Consider the following 16029-nt stretch of genomic DNA (forward strand, 5'->3'; position numbering starts at 1 on the left):
AAAGAGGGGCACTTCAGACGTCCAGCGTTTCTTTTGAAATAGTAATCAGTGACTTGAGAAGAGGGCGGTTCACGAGGAATTGCTGTTGAATACTGATAATTGGTTGAAGTAGTCTGGATAGTATTCTGAATGCTCTCCTTACGTGTTGGTCACAGCAGTTAGACGAGATAGTATTTTCCAGTTAATTTGAACAGTTGCAAATGTGGCTTTGAAGCAGATGCCAGGAGCTGGAATGAATTTTTTTTTGTAGTTTTTTTGTTTGTTTGTAGCGCTGAACTGTCAATATCACATGTGCCTCGTTGTGAATTTCAGCGGAAGCTTAATCCTAGAAACTAATAGGTTTTAAATGCCATTTCCTTTAAGGGAGGTGTTCTACCTCTGTACAACAGCTGGAGTTTGGGTGATCTCCCTGTTTGGTCACGTTTTATTTTCTAACATGCTTCATGAGCTAAGTGGAGCTGGGCTTGTCATGTCTTGTCTGGAGAAGGAAGGTTCAAGTCTGCCTCGGGTCACAGAGAAACAGAATGTAGTGATCTTAACTGAGACTGAAATGGATCTTTTACCACTGTCTCGACATAGAGGTTGTTATGACTGGTAAGCTTTACTTACAAAAGATCCAGAAACTGATCAAAAGAGAATAAATATTGTGGCTTCAAAAAATTTATTATGGCAGAACCTTTTCAGTGTGTATGCTATCATCAATTAGAATCTGTCTCCTTCTTTAATCAGTTCCAAGATTCAACATAGTTCACCTTAAATTGTTATTTTACATTGGTAAATGAAATAAAACTATTAATAATCTCCTGCAGAGTCAGTATTACAAAGTGTAATTGTTCTTTTCTCCCTGTTCATTTATTAATTTCAGTGCAACCAGTGCCTAGGAGGAAAATTATCAACAGGATTCTTAGTCTTTCAGTTTGCAAGACTACTTTCTTAAAAAATGTGTCATCAGCTGTTTGTAATGACAACCTCCTCGTTTTTCACTGTGATCCAAATTCAGTAATCATATGCTAAGTCTGGACGCTGTGCCCTGACCAAGAGAACCTTGTGAATAGCTTCTATATCCTCTTTGCACCAACTACTTTTGTCACTTGGTTGCCCTTCTTTCCTATTTGCTTTGTTCACTGCAATTAAACCGAAAGTGGTGTTTCTTCTATATGGTTGGTAGCACTAATCTTTCCATTGTTCCTTTCATTAGCAATAGCTTCTCTACAATAAAATTGCAGTGACCCATTCTTTCAGGCCTGGAACACCACAATGTGATTTGGAAGCAATTGCATTTCAATAGACTACAGGGACTCTTTGATCTAATTTTTTGGATGACCTAGAGTATTCAGTCATTCAGTTGTCTGTTATCTGCCATTGCCTGCAGAGTGGACTTTTGAGAGAGTCTATATGAAATGGTTTGTTAGACAGGATGACCTTAACTTAACACTGGAAAGGAGCAAGAATTTGTTGCTTCAGTATTATTAAGATGTGTGTATCTAACATTTTAATAGTTTTGTTGACTGTGAGGCCTCACAATTTTTATGCTGATTTGTTGATTGGAAACCGAATGTGTCCATCCATCAGGATAATTTTCTTGATGGGTCAAAAGGCAAACTTGGGTCCGTGCTCTTTATCTGAATAAATACTTTGTGTATATTTTTTTATCATTTTAGGATAATGCATGCACATTTACTTTGAGTAGTATCTCTTTTTGTCAAAGTGCCTGAGAGCTTTGATTGTCAACAGGAAAATTCCTTTTTTTTCTGCCCTTCATTTAACATATGCCTTGCTGTACCTTTTTTTTTTTTTTTTTCATGAAATTGACTCGTACACAGGAAATCTTGTTCAGATCTTCCTATGTGTCTGCTTCACCATCAGACATCGAGTAACAGCACAGTGCTTACACAGTAATAGAAGTGTGTCACGTTTAGTAAAATTCAAACTCGTGTTCTACATCACACAGTTTCACTGTTTATAGAAAGTGCTCAGAAGATTGCTGTACTTCATATACCCTCAAAAAAAAAAAAAAAGTATTCTAGGCTATATGTAGAGAAGATGATATGTTCTCTCCAAAGAAGCTATGGTTTTTTTTTTTTCTTTGTAATTTTCATATATTTTGCTAATACATTCTTACTCTCAGGGCTGTTTCTGTTTGTTTAACTCTTTTAACTTTGGGTCAGTGAGTTCATTTACATTTGTAAATACAAAAGCAGTTTGTTCTTCTGGCATCATCTTAATGTGGTTCAAATAGAAAATTATGTAAAAATTTTCAACTCCTTTCTCCACTGGTGTTCATTATCACTCTTATTTAAAACTCTTCTGGTAGTCAAGCATGACTTTTTGGAGTTTCCTTCAATTCCTTGTGCTGTCCCAGTGTGTACATCCAGTCTGCAGGTTTGCCTTGTCACTTCATCTTACTTTCAAATCAAGCTGCTCATTCTGCCCAAATTTATATACATATTTTCTTTCTAAACTCCTGATTTAATTCTTACCTATTCAAATTAAAATTTATTATTCCCGCTATTGTTCAGTAATATGAAATTACTTAGAATTGCCTCTACTTATATAACTGGTGTGCAGACTATGCCAAGAACACGTAATGAAGGGGCTTCCTGAAGGAGGTAGTGTAGGGCACTGTTAGAAAAGAAATTTTTTTAGGAAGTATTTAGTATGGCCACTTCTGTATTTCCTTGCCCATGCCTGTAAACATCACGTTCTTGCTCCTGTATTAAAAACAAATCTATGTCAGGTTCACCATCTTTAAACCCACTTGATGATGACATTGTCTCTAAAAGCCTTGCTACTCTCTGTGGTTTGTCTCTTTTTATATGCTTTTTGTCTCTGTTCTGTCTCCTTATGTGCTGTGTATTAGGTCTGACTATGTATAAACTCTTGTATGAAGTGAGTTGTTTGCAGTTACACAGTAAATTGAGAACTCCAGAGTTGTTAGTAGTCGGATTAAATTACTTTTAAGAGTATCTCAAGAACATCAAAGTGTACTTTTAGGAACAGAAGTCTTGTTCCCTCGTAAACAAGACCTCTCTCTTAAAGAGTCAGGGAAGTTTATAGCATAGTCCAGTGCACAAAACACAGAAAATACTGATTGTAATGAATGAGTTGCTTTTTTTGTATAAAGTTTGTGGGAGTGCTGCAGCTATTTGGTAGAGGAGACAGGTAGTGGAGTATATGGCAAACACAAAGCATTACCCCCCAGAAGAAATATATATATACAACATAAAGGGCTACTCTTAGCTTTACATCACTGAGGAGGCATGCATGTGTACTTTGAGTCAGAGGCAAAAATCGGTTCAGTGGAACAATTCAAGTCCTGTAAAATTATACAGTTTTACTGTTTAGGCCACATTCAGCTCTAAACAAGTGTGCCAGTGTGGAGGCCTGACAGGCTGTCCCTGCTTACCCTGGAGGAGACTTTGTGCCATTCTGCCCTTTTATTTAACTACCTCAGTTAGAAGAGTAGTTAGAAGAGTGGAATCGGCTCCATGCACTAGCTAGTGCCCTCCTTTGTTTTTGGTAAGATGTGATTGAATCTTTCATTATAAGGGGCCTCTTGTCTCAAATTCTGTTGTTTCTTAGTGTCTAGTCAAGGGAGGAGAAAGAGGAGGGAAGGATGAATCATGTTACACTCACTGAGCTGTCGAGTCTATGACTGGAGAAGGGGTTAGATGTAGTACTGAGAGATAAACAGGAGATGTATTAATTCAATGGTAGTTGTGTGTGCATGTCTGAGGGCAGGACTTGCTCAAAGTATCAAAGAAGCCACAAAATTAAAGCTTCTTAATGTAGTCTGGCCACCTAAGAGGCAGGCAGGCAAGGCAACTCATGTACCCATTCTTTGTAGTCATTTAATTGCGCCCTGTATTAGCATTATTTAAGTTCATGCTAACAACAGTCTCTTATTCTTAGAGCTCACACTTTAAGTCCAATTAAGTATGTTGAGACAGATCCCAAGGTTCTTATTCAGACGAACTGCTGTCAAAATCAGTGAGCCAGGCTAGTGGTGAAAGTACAAAACAACTGCTGTTTGCAAGGACGTTCTTTTAGAAAACTACAGCTGTAAAAAAAAAAATAGGATAAAATTTGGCCTGGTAGGACCTTTAAAAGAAACCAAGTACAGGAATGACAATTTGACTCATTCTCAAAGCTATTTTTAGGCCCTCCACAAGTTGATATACAAATTCTGTATTTTTGCTGTTATACTAGATGTGCCATTGCCTCCACTACCAGCCCTTCAGTGAGGTCTGGGAAGGGCTGCATCCTGGCTCCACCCCTTCCAGTTACTCAGGTGCATTGCATGCACCTTAGCTCCCCTGGGTTGGCCCTGCTTTCCTAACTGGTGCTCAATCACTGCTTCAGGCCGTAACTTAGCATTTCCACTACATATGGAGATTGTGCCATTATTTTTCCCTTAATACAATAAAGAGGAAAGGAGGAAAAGTCTTACAAGGAAAATGAGGTTACAGTGAGAAAAAGCCATATTCTTGAAGATATTCTAAACTAGACAAATGCGGAACATTTCTGACTTCAGCCTTGTATCGATCTATGATGGGAATTGAATTTCATGGTGGTTAGGTTATTATTGATAAGCCTTCTCTATAGCTGTCTGATAAATTTTCTATTTACCTTTGGTTTTAACTCTGCAAGACAGGGACTGTGTTATCCCAACCGACTGATTCCTCATGAGTGAGAAAGCGAATTCAAGAGGTTAAATGCTGGACAAGTAATCTGCCTACACTGGACAGGAAAGGTAATAGTGTTGTGTTTTTTCCAGGTTTTATATTAAAAAAAAAAAAAAAAGCCTGCAACCCTTGAACACACATAGACAGTGAGACAGTGTTTCCTCTAAGATCATTTTGGCCCCATCTTCCTGAACACAGGGCTGTGAGCATGCAACAGGTCTCAGGACTTGCTCAGAGGAGCTGCTCTGCTCAGTTATTTTTGCCTGCTCCATTATTGCTTAACTGGCACTAAGAGCATGGAAATTGTTCTTTGGTGTATCTCAGAGCAAACTTCGGCCTTTTTTGAGCACCACAGTTGTACCCTAATAACAGTTCCAGTAATTGAGCTGTTGCATAGATGTTTACCTTTCTTCTTTAAGAAGCAGTGATGTCTACCAATTCCTTTATAAGTTACTTCATCTATCCTTGAAACATGAGCATTTTTCTTGCTGTAGCAAAGTCTTTCCACAACTCTTAGTTCCCACAGTTTCCCTTAGGGAATCAGTCTGTTAGAGAGAAACTAGTAGTCAAATGCCTCCATAAGGGTCAAGAGTGGATGACCTGTCTGCACAGACTTGACCTCCTCATAACAGGATGTCTTTGATGTAAATGAGGATTTTTATTTTAAGTGCCACTATTTTTGTTTGGATCATACCATCTCTGCTGCTGATATGCAATGTATTTGTCTCCGCAGCAGTGAACTCCTGAACATCCAAAATCTTTCTCTATTTAGAGGCAGATTCTAAAAACTAATAGCAGGTTTTTTTTTGTTACTAATAATCAAGGTTTTATTTCTATTTTTTTTCTTTCTTCCTCCACTTTAAAAGTGTTTGAGGAAAATAACCAGGTTTGCAGACCCATAATCTAAAGCCTTTTATTTACTCAAAACACAATGGCAGTCTGTGCAACTGTAGTTCAAGACCAGCTCAAGCAGCCCGCTCTCAGAGCTTTGTACATGGCACACAGCAGTGGAAAGCACAGAGGTATCCTGGTTGTCCCCTGACCATGCTGTACAGCCCATTTAATTTGAACAAACAGTAGTATCATAACTCCATATTTTTTTTCTGCCAAGCTTTCTCCTTCTTTAGTCTCTCTGCAAAGCCAGTGGCCTGAGTATAATAGCTCTGTGATTTGTACAATTGTGTTGAACTGGGAACTGGTCTTTGGTTCCTGGTCCTGCTGGCTATGAGAAAAGGACAGAAGTCTGAAGTCTGTTACCAACTTTTGTGATTTGAAGTTTGCAGTTCTTGGATGGGCTATGATAGAAGCTGGGGCAGTGCTATACAATTGACTGCTATGCCGAAGTTTATTGGTTCAGTAAGATAATTTCAGAGCTTCATCTGATTTTGTTTATGGACTTATAACTCTCCAAGGGGAATCTAAAAAATACGTCTTCTTTTTGGAGATTTCAGTGTCCAGTGGCAACAACCCCACTGAAGTGAACAGCCTTGTTACTTTCCTCTAACTTGACTCCTGATCACACATAGAAGTTCGGTCTGTGTGACACATTTTGAAATGGTCTTCTGTCAGTGAGCTAGCAGAAGAGGAGTTAAACTTGGCTGTCTGTGCAGCCAGAGCTAAACCTACAGCAAGTTATATCAACTGAAGCTCAGACTTCATTATCTTTTTCTTAAAACTCACTCATTTTGTGTTAGGAAGGCTCTGACTAGCCCTTAAATGGTATCTGAATTGAACTATAATGTATAATTATATTGCAAACAAAGTTTTCCTCTGTCTTTTTGATCATGTCACCGGGAGCAGAAATGTTGGTTCTTTCTTGCCTTTTCTTATCCCATTTTAATCCCAATTCTGTTGCTGCAGGTCTACCATAAATTACAGTATGTGAAAGGAATTTCCTATTGATTTGCTCTGACAGTGATTCGACCAGCTATGTGAATAGCTGATGGAAGCAGCACTTTACTTGGGTTCAGACAGCAGAGCACTGACTAAAGCTTTGAGGTAAACATTTACCGAAACCAGAAATCATGATGTCCTTGCAGCTCAACACAATTTACAAATGTACTAAGCTTTAGTACAAGCTTTAGTGTGTGTTAGAGGCTCATAATAGGTTGACATCAGTAACCTTTTATTGTTTGGCATGCTCGGAAATCACTAAGAATGAGGTGAAGAAATGTCAAATAATCAGGTCATATGCAAGTGAATGAGTCTTGATGGTTGAAGCTTAGTGCCGTGGGAACCATTGTGGTCCGGAGTAATTTCTGGAACGCTCAAGTTAATTTCTCTCTTGCAGTGTTCATGTGCTAGGGAAATCTACAAACGATTTATAAAGTCAGATAAAAATAAATTTCCTAAATCTTGTATGTAGTTTCCAAGCTAGTTCCTGCTATGAAGTAGTAAAATAAAAACGTATGGTGACAAAGATAACGGGTCTTGAAGTTATTCTTACTGGAATAGCAAGGTCTAGCATACACACATTTAATAGAGAGGAAGCTGAAGCAATAAAGTGATGTTTACTTATGGAGACAATAGGGCATTGCCTTTTCACTCTTCTGTGGTATTAGCATTTCTAACTACACTACTATGTACACAGCTCGCTCATGGCTTTATGCTGTGAGGACTGGATTCTTGCTGTTCACAGTGGGATCACTTGAAAGCTTGTGCCTGCCTGCCTAATATGTTAATTGAAGGACTTTTGTGTCTCAACAACTTTATTAATATTAATAGAATGAGGTTTTTAATGGACATGTGCAAAATATGCTTGACCTAACTTGAGCCCTGACTCTTGTTTTTATACTCCGCAGCACAGTGTGGCTTCCAACTAATTTAAGAATGTAATACTATATACTGTGTCAGAATGCACAGTCTAGTGGAACATGGATTACTCTTCAGATCGAAAGTTTCTTTGCCATGAGATATTAAATTTATATAATGTCAGAATATAATTAGATTTTTTTCAAATAATAAAATTAAAAACAGGCTTGCTTTCTCTTTCTGCAAATTAGTGCACTTCAGTGAGAAGACTGAGCATGTGAAAATAATTCTGTCTTGAGTAGGCTTCACTTAGGCCACACTTATTCATCTTTTTTTATTATTTTTATTTTTTAAGAGAGAATTCATCAAAAGAGTAGTTCTTAAAATCAGGCTAGACTAAACCTCATGAAGTATTTTCAGTGAATACAGTCATTGAAGTATTACCTGGTAGTGGTGTAGAGTAGGTATAATGGTTGTCAGAGAAGAAAGTTTAAACCTTTCTAAATATGTGGCTACCCAGTTTCATTTCCTGTTAACACTTGACAGAAAATTGTGCTATTTATTTTGGTTGATGCAAGTATAAATTAAAGATTGAAGTACAAACCTTGGTCTAGGGCTAGCCTGAATTTTCTGCAGCCCCCTGTGGAGCTTTAAATGATTATAATATGGATGAGAAAAATGCTTGTGTCACTTTTGCCCTTTTTTGCTACTTCTGACAGATCACTCTACATTACATTGTTTGCAGTAGCTGCCTGTAAAAACACTAGACGCCAGCCTACCACAACAGTATCTCCAGTCCCCAGTTTCTTTCTCTGGTTGCAGGCTACTCTTCATGCTAGAAACCATGCTGAAGACTGTATGGGTGTATTTTCCATTCCCAACTACGCATATTGATCAGATTCTTGATTCTAGCAACTAAAACCTGAGCAAATGGGGAGGCAAAAGGAAAATTTGCAGGCTGAGACAGAAGTGAACAACTGATGTCCTCTTGATTCCTGCAGCATGCTATCTTCCACTGTCACTGACAGGTATTTGCTGTTTTAGGGACTTAATCTAAAGCTTATAATGTGTTCCACGCTTCTTTGGATCATTACTTGGCCTCATGAGAGTTCCCTTCTTCCATCCTGGCCTTTGAATCAAGAGGCACACAGTACCTTTCTGGTAAAATTACCACAATTATTATTTGGTTTAGAAATTCATTTTTCAGATGAAAAGTACTGCTGGTTTATAAAGGAAGTGAAGCATGTCAGTTTCCACTGGCAGACCCTAAAACACATCTTGAAGTAGCCCAAGGTAGTGCTGTATAATCAGATTTCACTGAGTCAAACGATAGAGGAAAGCAGCCTACCTGAAAGGCAAAGAAACCAATCTGCAGACTGACCCTAACTTGTTCTCACGGACCTCTAAGGCTAGTAACAGCCAGAAGTGAAATGAAGCAGGAATTCAAGCACCTTCCCAGAATATCAGCAACATACTCAGAAGTAAATAACTGGGAAGGGTTTACCTGGTCTGATCATGTTCAAGTCCTGATGAAGTCAAATTTGGCATTTGGGCTATGTGACAGTTTACCTTCCAGACTTGAATTTTTTCATTTCACTAGCCAATAAAAAGAAAGGGGAATTTATGTATACGTAAGTGCGTGTCTTTACAAAAGCACTGAATTGGTGCCTGTGTTGATCTTGATTTTACAAAAGAAATTCCGTTTAATATTAATGTATTATTGTTTACGTAAAATTGATACAGGACAGTGCTCTTTGAGCTGCTATCTTCGCTGCTATTAAATAACAGTACTGTGTTCTGGCTATTTAAGTGAACACCTTCATGTTTCTTCCAGGCATTGACTCAAACTTTAAGCAGAGACATTGAGATTTGTCTCTGTTTTTCAAAGCAAGTGGCTGTACATAAAGTAGCTGGAAAAACTGACTGTGACATATATTGTTTTTGCATTACTTCAGTAGTTATGTATCAGCATGTATTAAAGGAAGTACTTCTGGTGAGTTCAAAAGGTATCTTATAAAATTGATTTACTAATGCAAATAATTGAGATAGATTTAGGATTGATTTAAAATAGTGTAAATAGTTTGAAAAAATATGTCCAGTGTCATTTGTAGTCCTTTTGAGGAGCTCAGTGGAAGTGCTCAAAGAGGAGCCCAGGACAGGAGTCATCAAGCGTGAAATCTTGGGCTGAAACTATTTCAACAAGGGTGGGAGTGTAGTTTCAACCCTCTCTTATCTTAACAGCATTCCTTATGCATGCTAGCTTTCCACAGTGAGATGTGTGGTTGATTCGTAGCAACTGATGGGCAGCTTACAATTATAAAGCCTTCAGTTTTCCCATTCCCGAGCAGATAAGGAGGGTGGGCATTTCCTGATTATATGGTATATATTCAGAATATTTCAGTTCCCTATGGTGCTATTTGTGACTAATTTACTTCCACAGGACATTAGCACTGCTGGTGTTATTTTGTGGAAGGGGTGTATGGTGTAACATGCTGTGAAGAGAGGAAATGTTTCACAAGAGGTCTTTCTTGCTTTTCCTCTGTTTATATTACCACCTGGAAAGAAGGAAAGGTGGAGTAAATGACTGATGATCCAGATGGATTGGGTGAACAGTCCCATCTTTAGTCATGATACTTTAAGCTGGGTGAATTCACGCTGAGAAGTGGCAAGATTGCACTTTAATTCCTGGAAGCATGTAAGATCTTGTGTAGGAAAATGTGTAGGCATGAATAGTGCTTGACTACCTTCATGTCAGTGTTCTTTTGGCAGGCAGTGCAGATGGAGACCCCTTAGCCAGGGAAAGCCCAAATGACTGCTCTGCAGCCAGGTGATTTGGGGGCAGGTCAGAGTTGTGCTGATGTGAGAGATGGGCTTGGGGCAGGATACAGCTGAGAAGTTAGAACGTGAGAATGGTGAATCAGTGTCTGCACAGTGTGCAGTGGAGCTTTTGTGTTCTGTGGTGTCAGGCTGAAGCAGGGAGCACACGTAAGCCCTGGGATAGATGAGACTGAAGTGCCTGTAACTTTCACACACTTCCATGATGTCCCAGAGCCTCTGTAAACCTGACAGCACATTCCTCTTCTTGGAGCTTTTTTCTTAACCTGTGTTTAACCTGACCTTTCCTTAACCTACTGTTCAGTAGATTCATTGCAGAAAGAAGGTCAGGCTGCCTAGGAAATTTTGCCTGCTAAATCTTCTGTTGATATATATATATATATATATTTTACCATCCTTGTATAAATTTGCAACACGTTAAGCTGTCAACATATTCCATACAATTTTATCTCCCTTGACTTCATTGCATTTTTGTTCCACCTAGAAAGTCTTTATAGTGCTTAACATTGTGGCAATACCTGTAGCAATAGATTTCCAGGTTTCTTGGACCAATTTAATATAGACAATATCTCACACAACAAAAAGTCACTTTCAAGTACAGCTTTCCCTTTGTCATTTTATTTTTCCTGCTTCTTGAGGTCTCAAAGATGCTCAGATTGTTCCTTTGATCTTTGGAGCTCCACAAACTATATTAGAAAGTAATACATTGAAAACACTGTACTGTACAAACACTTTCATGGTTGCTGTTCCCTTGCTCGATAATCACAATTGTGTGCTTGCTGAGACAGGAATCAAAGATCTCTCTTCTTGATCAGTTTCTATGTGATTCTGTAGAAACAGAAATCTTCATGTCCTCTCCTCATATTCTTTTTTGTTCTCTGTTCTTGTCGCTGATTCTTGGGGGTACATAATGGAGCTAATTTTGTTAATGAAAAGAAAGATGTAAATATTCCATGCAGTCTTTCATGCTTTTCTTAAGACTCATACCAGCTGAAGTGTCACATAATCCATAGGCTTACACTAAAATCTGTTTGTGGGGAAATTAGTGTAGCTTTTCATAACCATCGTAGTTCTGCAGGCCTATTCAGTCAGGCTGAGTCAAATGTAGATCTGAATACTCCCAAACCGCTATGTTAGCAGTCCAAATACTGGTTTAGGTTTGTGTGTTGTACTCTGACCCCATCAACAGATGTCAACAGGTGTAAACTGGTGTATTGGAGTGAGAAGGAATGGATTTAGCTCAGTTTATGCTGAGAATCAGGACCAAAATTAAGGCAGCGTTATTATTTCAATTTTAGGAGGATTGTTTTGATACTGTATCGTATTTCATATCACACCAGAACATATTTTAGTGCTTTTTGCACAAGATTGAACTTGCTTCTATTACAGGGACTACTGCAGATAGAAAACTTTACTGAAAATTATTTCTCACCAAACATTCATTTATAATAGTATTAAATGCTTTTCTGAATGTGGACAAATTCACCTAGGTTTTCTGCTTTTAATTTCACTAGTTAAACCAGCAAAACAGTTGGCATGCTCACTTTTGTACATCATTCCCTTATAATAAAAAAAGTAGTGTAATTTGCGGGAGAGAGGAGTGTGAATGAGTGTGCACAGTTTTGAAGCAGGACATGAATGAGACAGTATATCTGTTCCTCTGTTTGGTAGCTTGTTGCATTTGACTGCAATTAAGGAATCAAATTTTTGGACCCATGGTATAGTTGGCAATTTAATATTGTGAAGGCAGGTTGTATGGCTGCAAGCTATGCTGAAAATATGTGAGCATATTTCATGACATGGACTATAGATGGCAGTTATGACATTTAGCTTAGCAAATAATTCACTTCTTCATCAAATGCCCATTCTAAACTAAGACCTGGAGCCTAAGGATCTTTATATGGCTTACTGTGTGTCTGGCTTTTACGTGGAGTTGTCATGGTACAGGTTTCTTATGTTGTGATAAACTGAGAAAATGGTGAGGCCTAATTTTAATTTGGTAGGATGCTGCTACCCCATTTCAGGTTAATAGTATGAACTGCCTTCAAAGTTTTACTTATTTGTCATTTCTTAGAAAGAAAATGTGTTGTGTTGTGGTTTAACCTGACAGATGGCAAAGCACCACGCAGCTCATGGGATGGGGGAGAAAATCAGAAAAGAACAAAGTAGAACTTGTGGTTTGAGATAAAACTATTGACTAATATAGAGAAAAAGAAAAGGGTTATGACTTATACATAAATGTTATACATAATAGTTATGACTTATACATAAATGTGTATAACAAGTGATGCAAAAGCAATTGCTCACTACCTTGCACAGTGCCCTGAGCAGCAGAAGAGAGGGAGATGTATTCCCACACCCCTTCCAAACTCCTTCTGTATGATGTCATATGATATGGAGTACCCATTTGTGCAGTGTGTCAGCTATCTTGATTGTGTTCCCTCCCAGCTTCTTGGGCCCTGCACTGGGAATGGCCTTGGCTCTGTACATCACTGCTTAGCAGCAGCTATAAACATCAGTGTGTTATCAACATTGTTTTGCTCCTAGAACCAAAAACAGAGCACCATACCAGACACTCTGATGAAAACAATTCCATCCCAGCTGAAACTAAGACAGTGTGATTCTTTGAAAATGTGAATGCAAGCAAAAGCTGAGTTTAAGTTATTCTTTTCCCCTCTACCTTTTATGTCGGTGCTAAATAATCACACTTCGTGTATAGCCATGTGTAAAGTAGACAGAATTACAGCAAAGGAATTCCTTGTTAGGAGCAAACCTATCCAACCTTGTCAGACTCCAGTGGATGTGTCCGCGTTTCTGGATCATGTAATGTATAGCACTCAGGTTCTTGTGACTGAGACCACATGGCAGAAGGCAACCCAGTGATGTGGTGGGGGACACATGGCAGTATGGGCTGTCTTTGAGCAATGTGTCTATGGACAGGGCACTTACCAGTGCAGAGTCCTGGTGGTGCCAAGTGTCTAGCTACTATGGGTTTGTGTGAGTGGCAGCCTGAAGGTTGGGGCTGCAACAGGAGAAAAGCTGTGCGCTTGTATAGAGTGGGGCATGGAATCATCTGACAGGTCACATGTGAGCCTTTGCAATTTTTTCAAGCATTTACAGTGTAAAATATACTATCCTGCCTTTAAAACTGAGAAATAAGGAACAGAGAAGCTGTGTGACTGAAGAACTGGAAGCTGAATCCAGATAACACAGGCGCCAGCTTGACATTCTCACCCTTGGGCCATCCTTGCTTCTTGTTTTCCATTCCGTTAATGGCCTAAGCTCTTTTATTCCACTCCCTTTCTCCTTCCCACGTAGATATTTCAACATATGTATGTCTGTGCATGTGGAATATCAGCAAAGCTGATACTTTATTCCCTACAGAGTTCCTTGTGACCACTCTCTCATGTAACTAATCCATAGCAATGTATACTCTAACAAGGAAAATTAAAAGGTTGGGAACCACTGACCTAACTTCTTAGTAAGCAATACAGCTGGCAATCAGATGTAACTCGAGATCCTCGCTATTGGAGCTGCATGAGCTATTCATAGCAAAATAAAATTGCTATGGGAATTGAACTGGATTTATTTTGTTTGAATGCAAATTATCCTGGGTCAGACAGGCTCAGATCTTCTGCCCCCTCAAATGCATTTGCATCAGCTCTGCCAGGCCGAAGCTTTTATCTGGAAGATCTTCACTGGGGAAAAGTAGGCATGGGTAGCAAACTGTCACTGTCTAGAGCATTCCCTCTGGGGCTTTGATGTGGTCAGTGTAAATCACCGAGTAGAGAGAAATGTCTGCCACCAGCTAGCGGTGTGCAGTCTGAGTGTGTTCTGTGTCTCTTGCCTGCAACTTCAGCAGGGTCTCTTTCAGGCTTGTCTGCCACTCTCACTCATGATACATAAAGTTCTTCTGAAAGGACTAGCTGCCAAAATCCTAGCATCACAGGAAAAGCTGAGTTTTCACTAAAAAAAAAAAAAAAAAGACTAAGTATGATTCTCGTACACACAACCATAAAAGAGTAAAAAAAAAAAGATAAAAAATGAAAATTAAAGATCCATCCAAAGTGGTTCAAGAAATCAGAAAGCAAACAAAACACCAAAGAGCTTCAACATTATGTTCCAAAATCTCACAATTTACAGTATTGTTTCCTGTGAGGCCTGATTTATGACTTTTAGCGTTTGGAGTTGTATGTCTGATAGGAAGGAATGTTGCTGATCGGAAACACTCAAGCAAGCATCTGCTAATGCTACGTACCTATGGAAAGGAATTTCCAAGTGCTGGGTTTAGTTATCTATCATCATCATTTGTTGTTGTTGTTTGTTTGTTTCTTTAAGCAGTCTATTTTTGGTGTCATTATTATTTAAATAATTTTTCTGGTTTTGCCTTTATTGCAGGATCAGAAGATTCATTCAGAAGCCATACAGTTTCCCTAGAATATTAATATATGTTAATCCAGTATCAAATTGATTAGCTGTACATGAAGGAGTAGAGTCTTTCCAGTGCATTTTCATTGCTCCTTGTCCTTTGAGCAGTACAATTCTTGCTAATGAGCTACATATCTTGAAGTCACATTTCAGAGATTTGAGTGTAACCTAAATGGTGCTTTTATTTTGTGTTGGCACTCAGAGAGATCAAGGAGGTCTTTGCCTTCTGTGCTTCAAAGTTTCCAGAAGGTAGGGCTCCTCTCATCTGCAAAGGATTCCTTTAAGTCCTGATGCAGCAATGACCTTTGTTGCAGGCTGGTTTAGGTGACTAACTAAGCTGTCATCTGAGGCCTGTTGGTTTGTTACGCTTGGTGTGCCATAAGTAACTAATCAACTGTAAGACAGCACATGACAAATATGGACTGCCTCTTTTTAGGAAAAGTAAAACATAGTGTATTCATAAAACAATCCTGCTGTTTCCTGTTTACTTTGTGATGGATTTTAGAACTGTCATAACTAATAAAACATCTAGATTTTATCTTGCAGTTGCAGGGATTTGCTTAAACAGGCAGTCCCCAACTGCTTGTACAGCCACCAAGCCTTAATTCAAGTTGTTGGTTTTAGCTAATTGTTTTCCAGAAACATTATAACAAGCCAAAAACTCAGTACCCATACTGATGGAATTGTTAATGAAGTGATCTTGAGTGCTGCTTGGCAAACCTTTGGCACTTGAAAAGATCTAACACTCTGTCCATGGTGTCATGGTGCTGTAGACTACAGTAGTATTTTTCTTCTGTCTATTTAAGATGCCTGATTATGTAGGGTTTTTTTTGTTGTTATTGTTTTTGCTTTTTGTTTGATTTTAAACACAAGAAATGAAAAAGCTCAGGTACTTGAGCATGTATTTAATCTTCGGCTAAGCAATCCAATTTGTGTTAGTTCTAGAATATCTTGTTACCCTGCAATAAGTGCCAGTTTAATACATTTAAATACCAATGTGAGTGGTTCAGTTAATTTCAATGGAGAAAAAATAGGAGTATTTCCTTATTTGCCATATGCTGACAGAAGATTGCGTAAAGATGTTTTAAACAAGTTTAGTCAACTGCAGAAATACAAAGGCACTATTCAGAGATAACATTGTCTTTGTTCATTTAGGAATAATTAAAGACATGCAATTTTGTTACCTTGTTTTAGTAATTGCTGAAAGTTCTGTATAGCACTTCTTTTGAGCAGCCACACAGAGTAGTCTTTCATGACTAACTCAGATTTCAGTTTCAACTTCTTACTTTCTGTTAGATCCTTAGATAATAAAATGCTCTGTTGTTAAGAA

General features: G+C 38.5%; 1 protein-coding gene across 1 annotated transcript in view; it reads left to right on the forward strand.

Moving 5' to 3' along the window:
* Positions 1-16029, forward strand: part of ADAMTS18 (ADAM metallopeptidase with thrombospondin type 1 motif 18) — a 65253-nt gene that overhangs the window by 3424 nt on the left and 45800 nt on the right. The gene's annotated exons all lie outside the window — the stretch shown is intronic.

Source organism: Cyrtonyx montezumae, unplaced genomic scaffold (assembly GCF_038088225.1).
Source record: "Cyrtonyx montezumae isolate F1298 unplaced genomic scaffold, pur_monq_1.0 scaffold_17, whole genome shotgun sequence".
Lineage (NCBI taxonomy): Eukaryota > Metazoa > Chordata > Aves > Galliformes > Odontophoridae > Cyrtonyx > Cyrtonyx montezumae.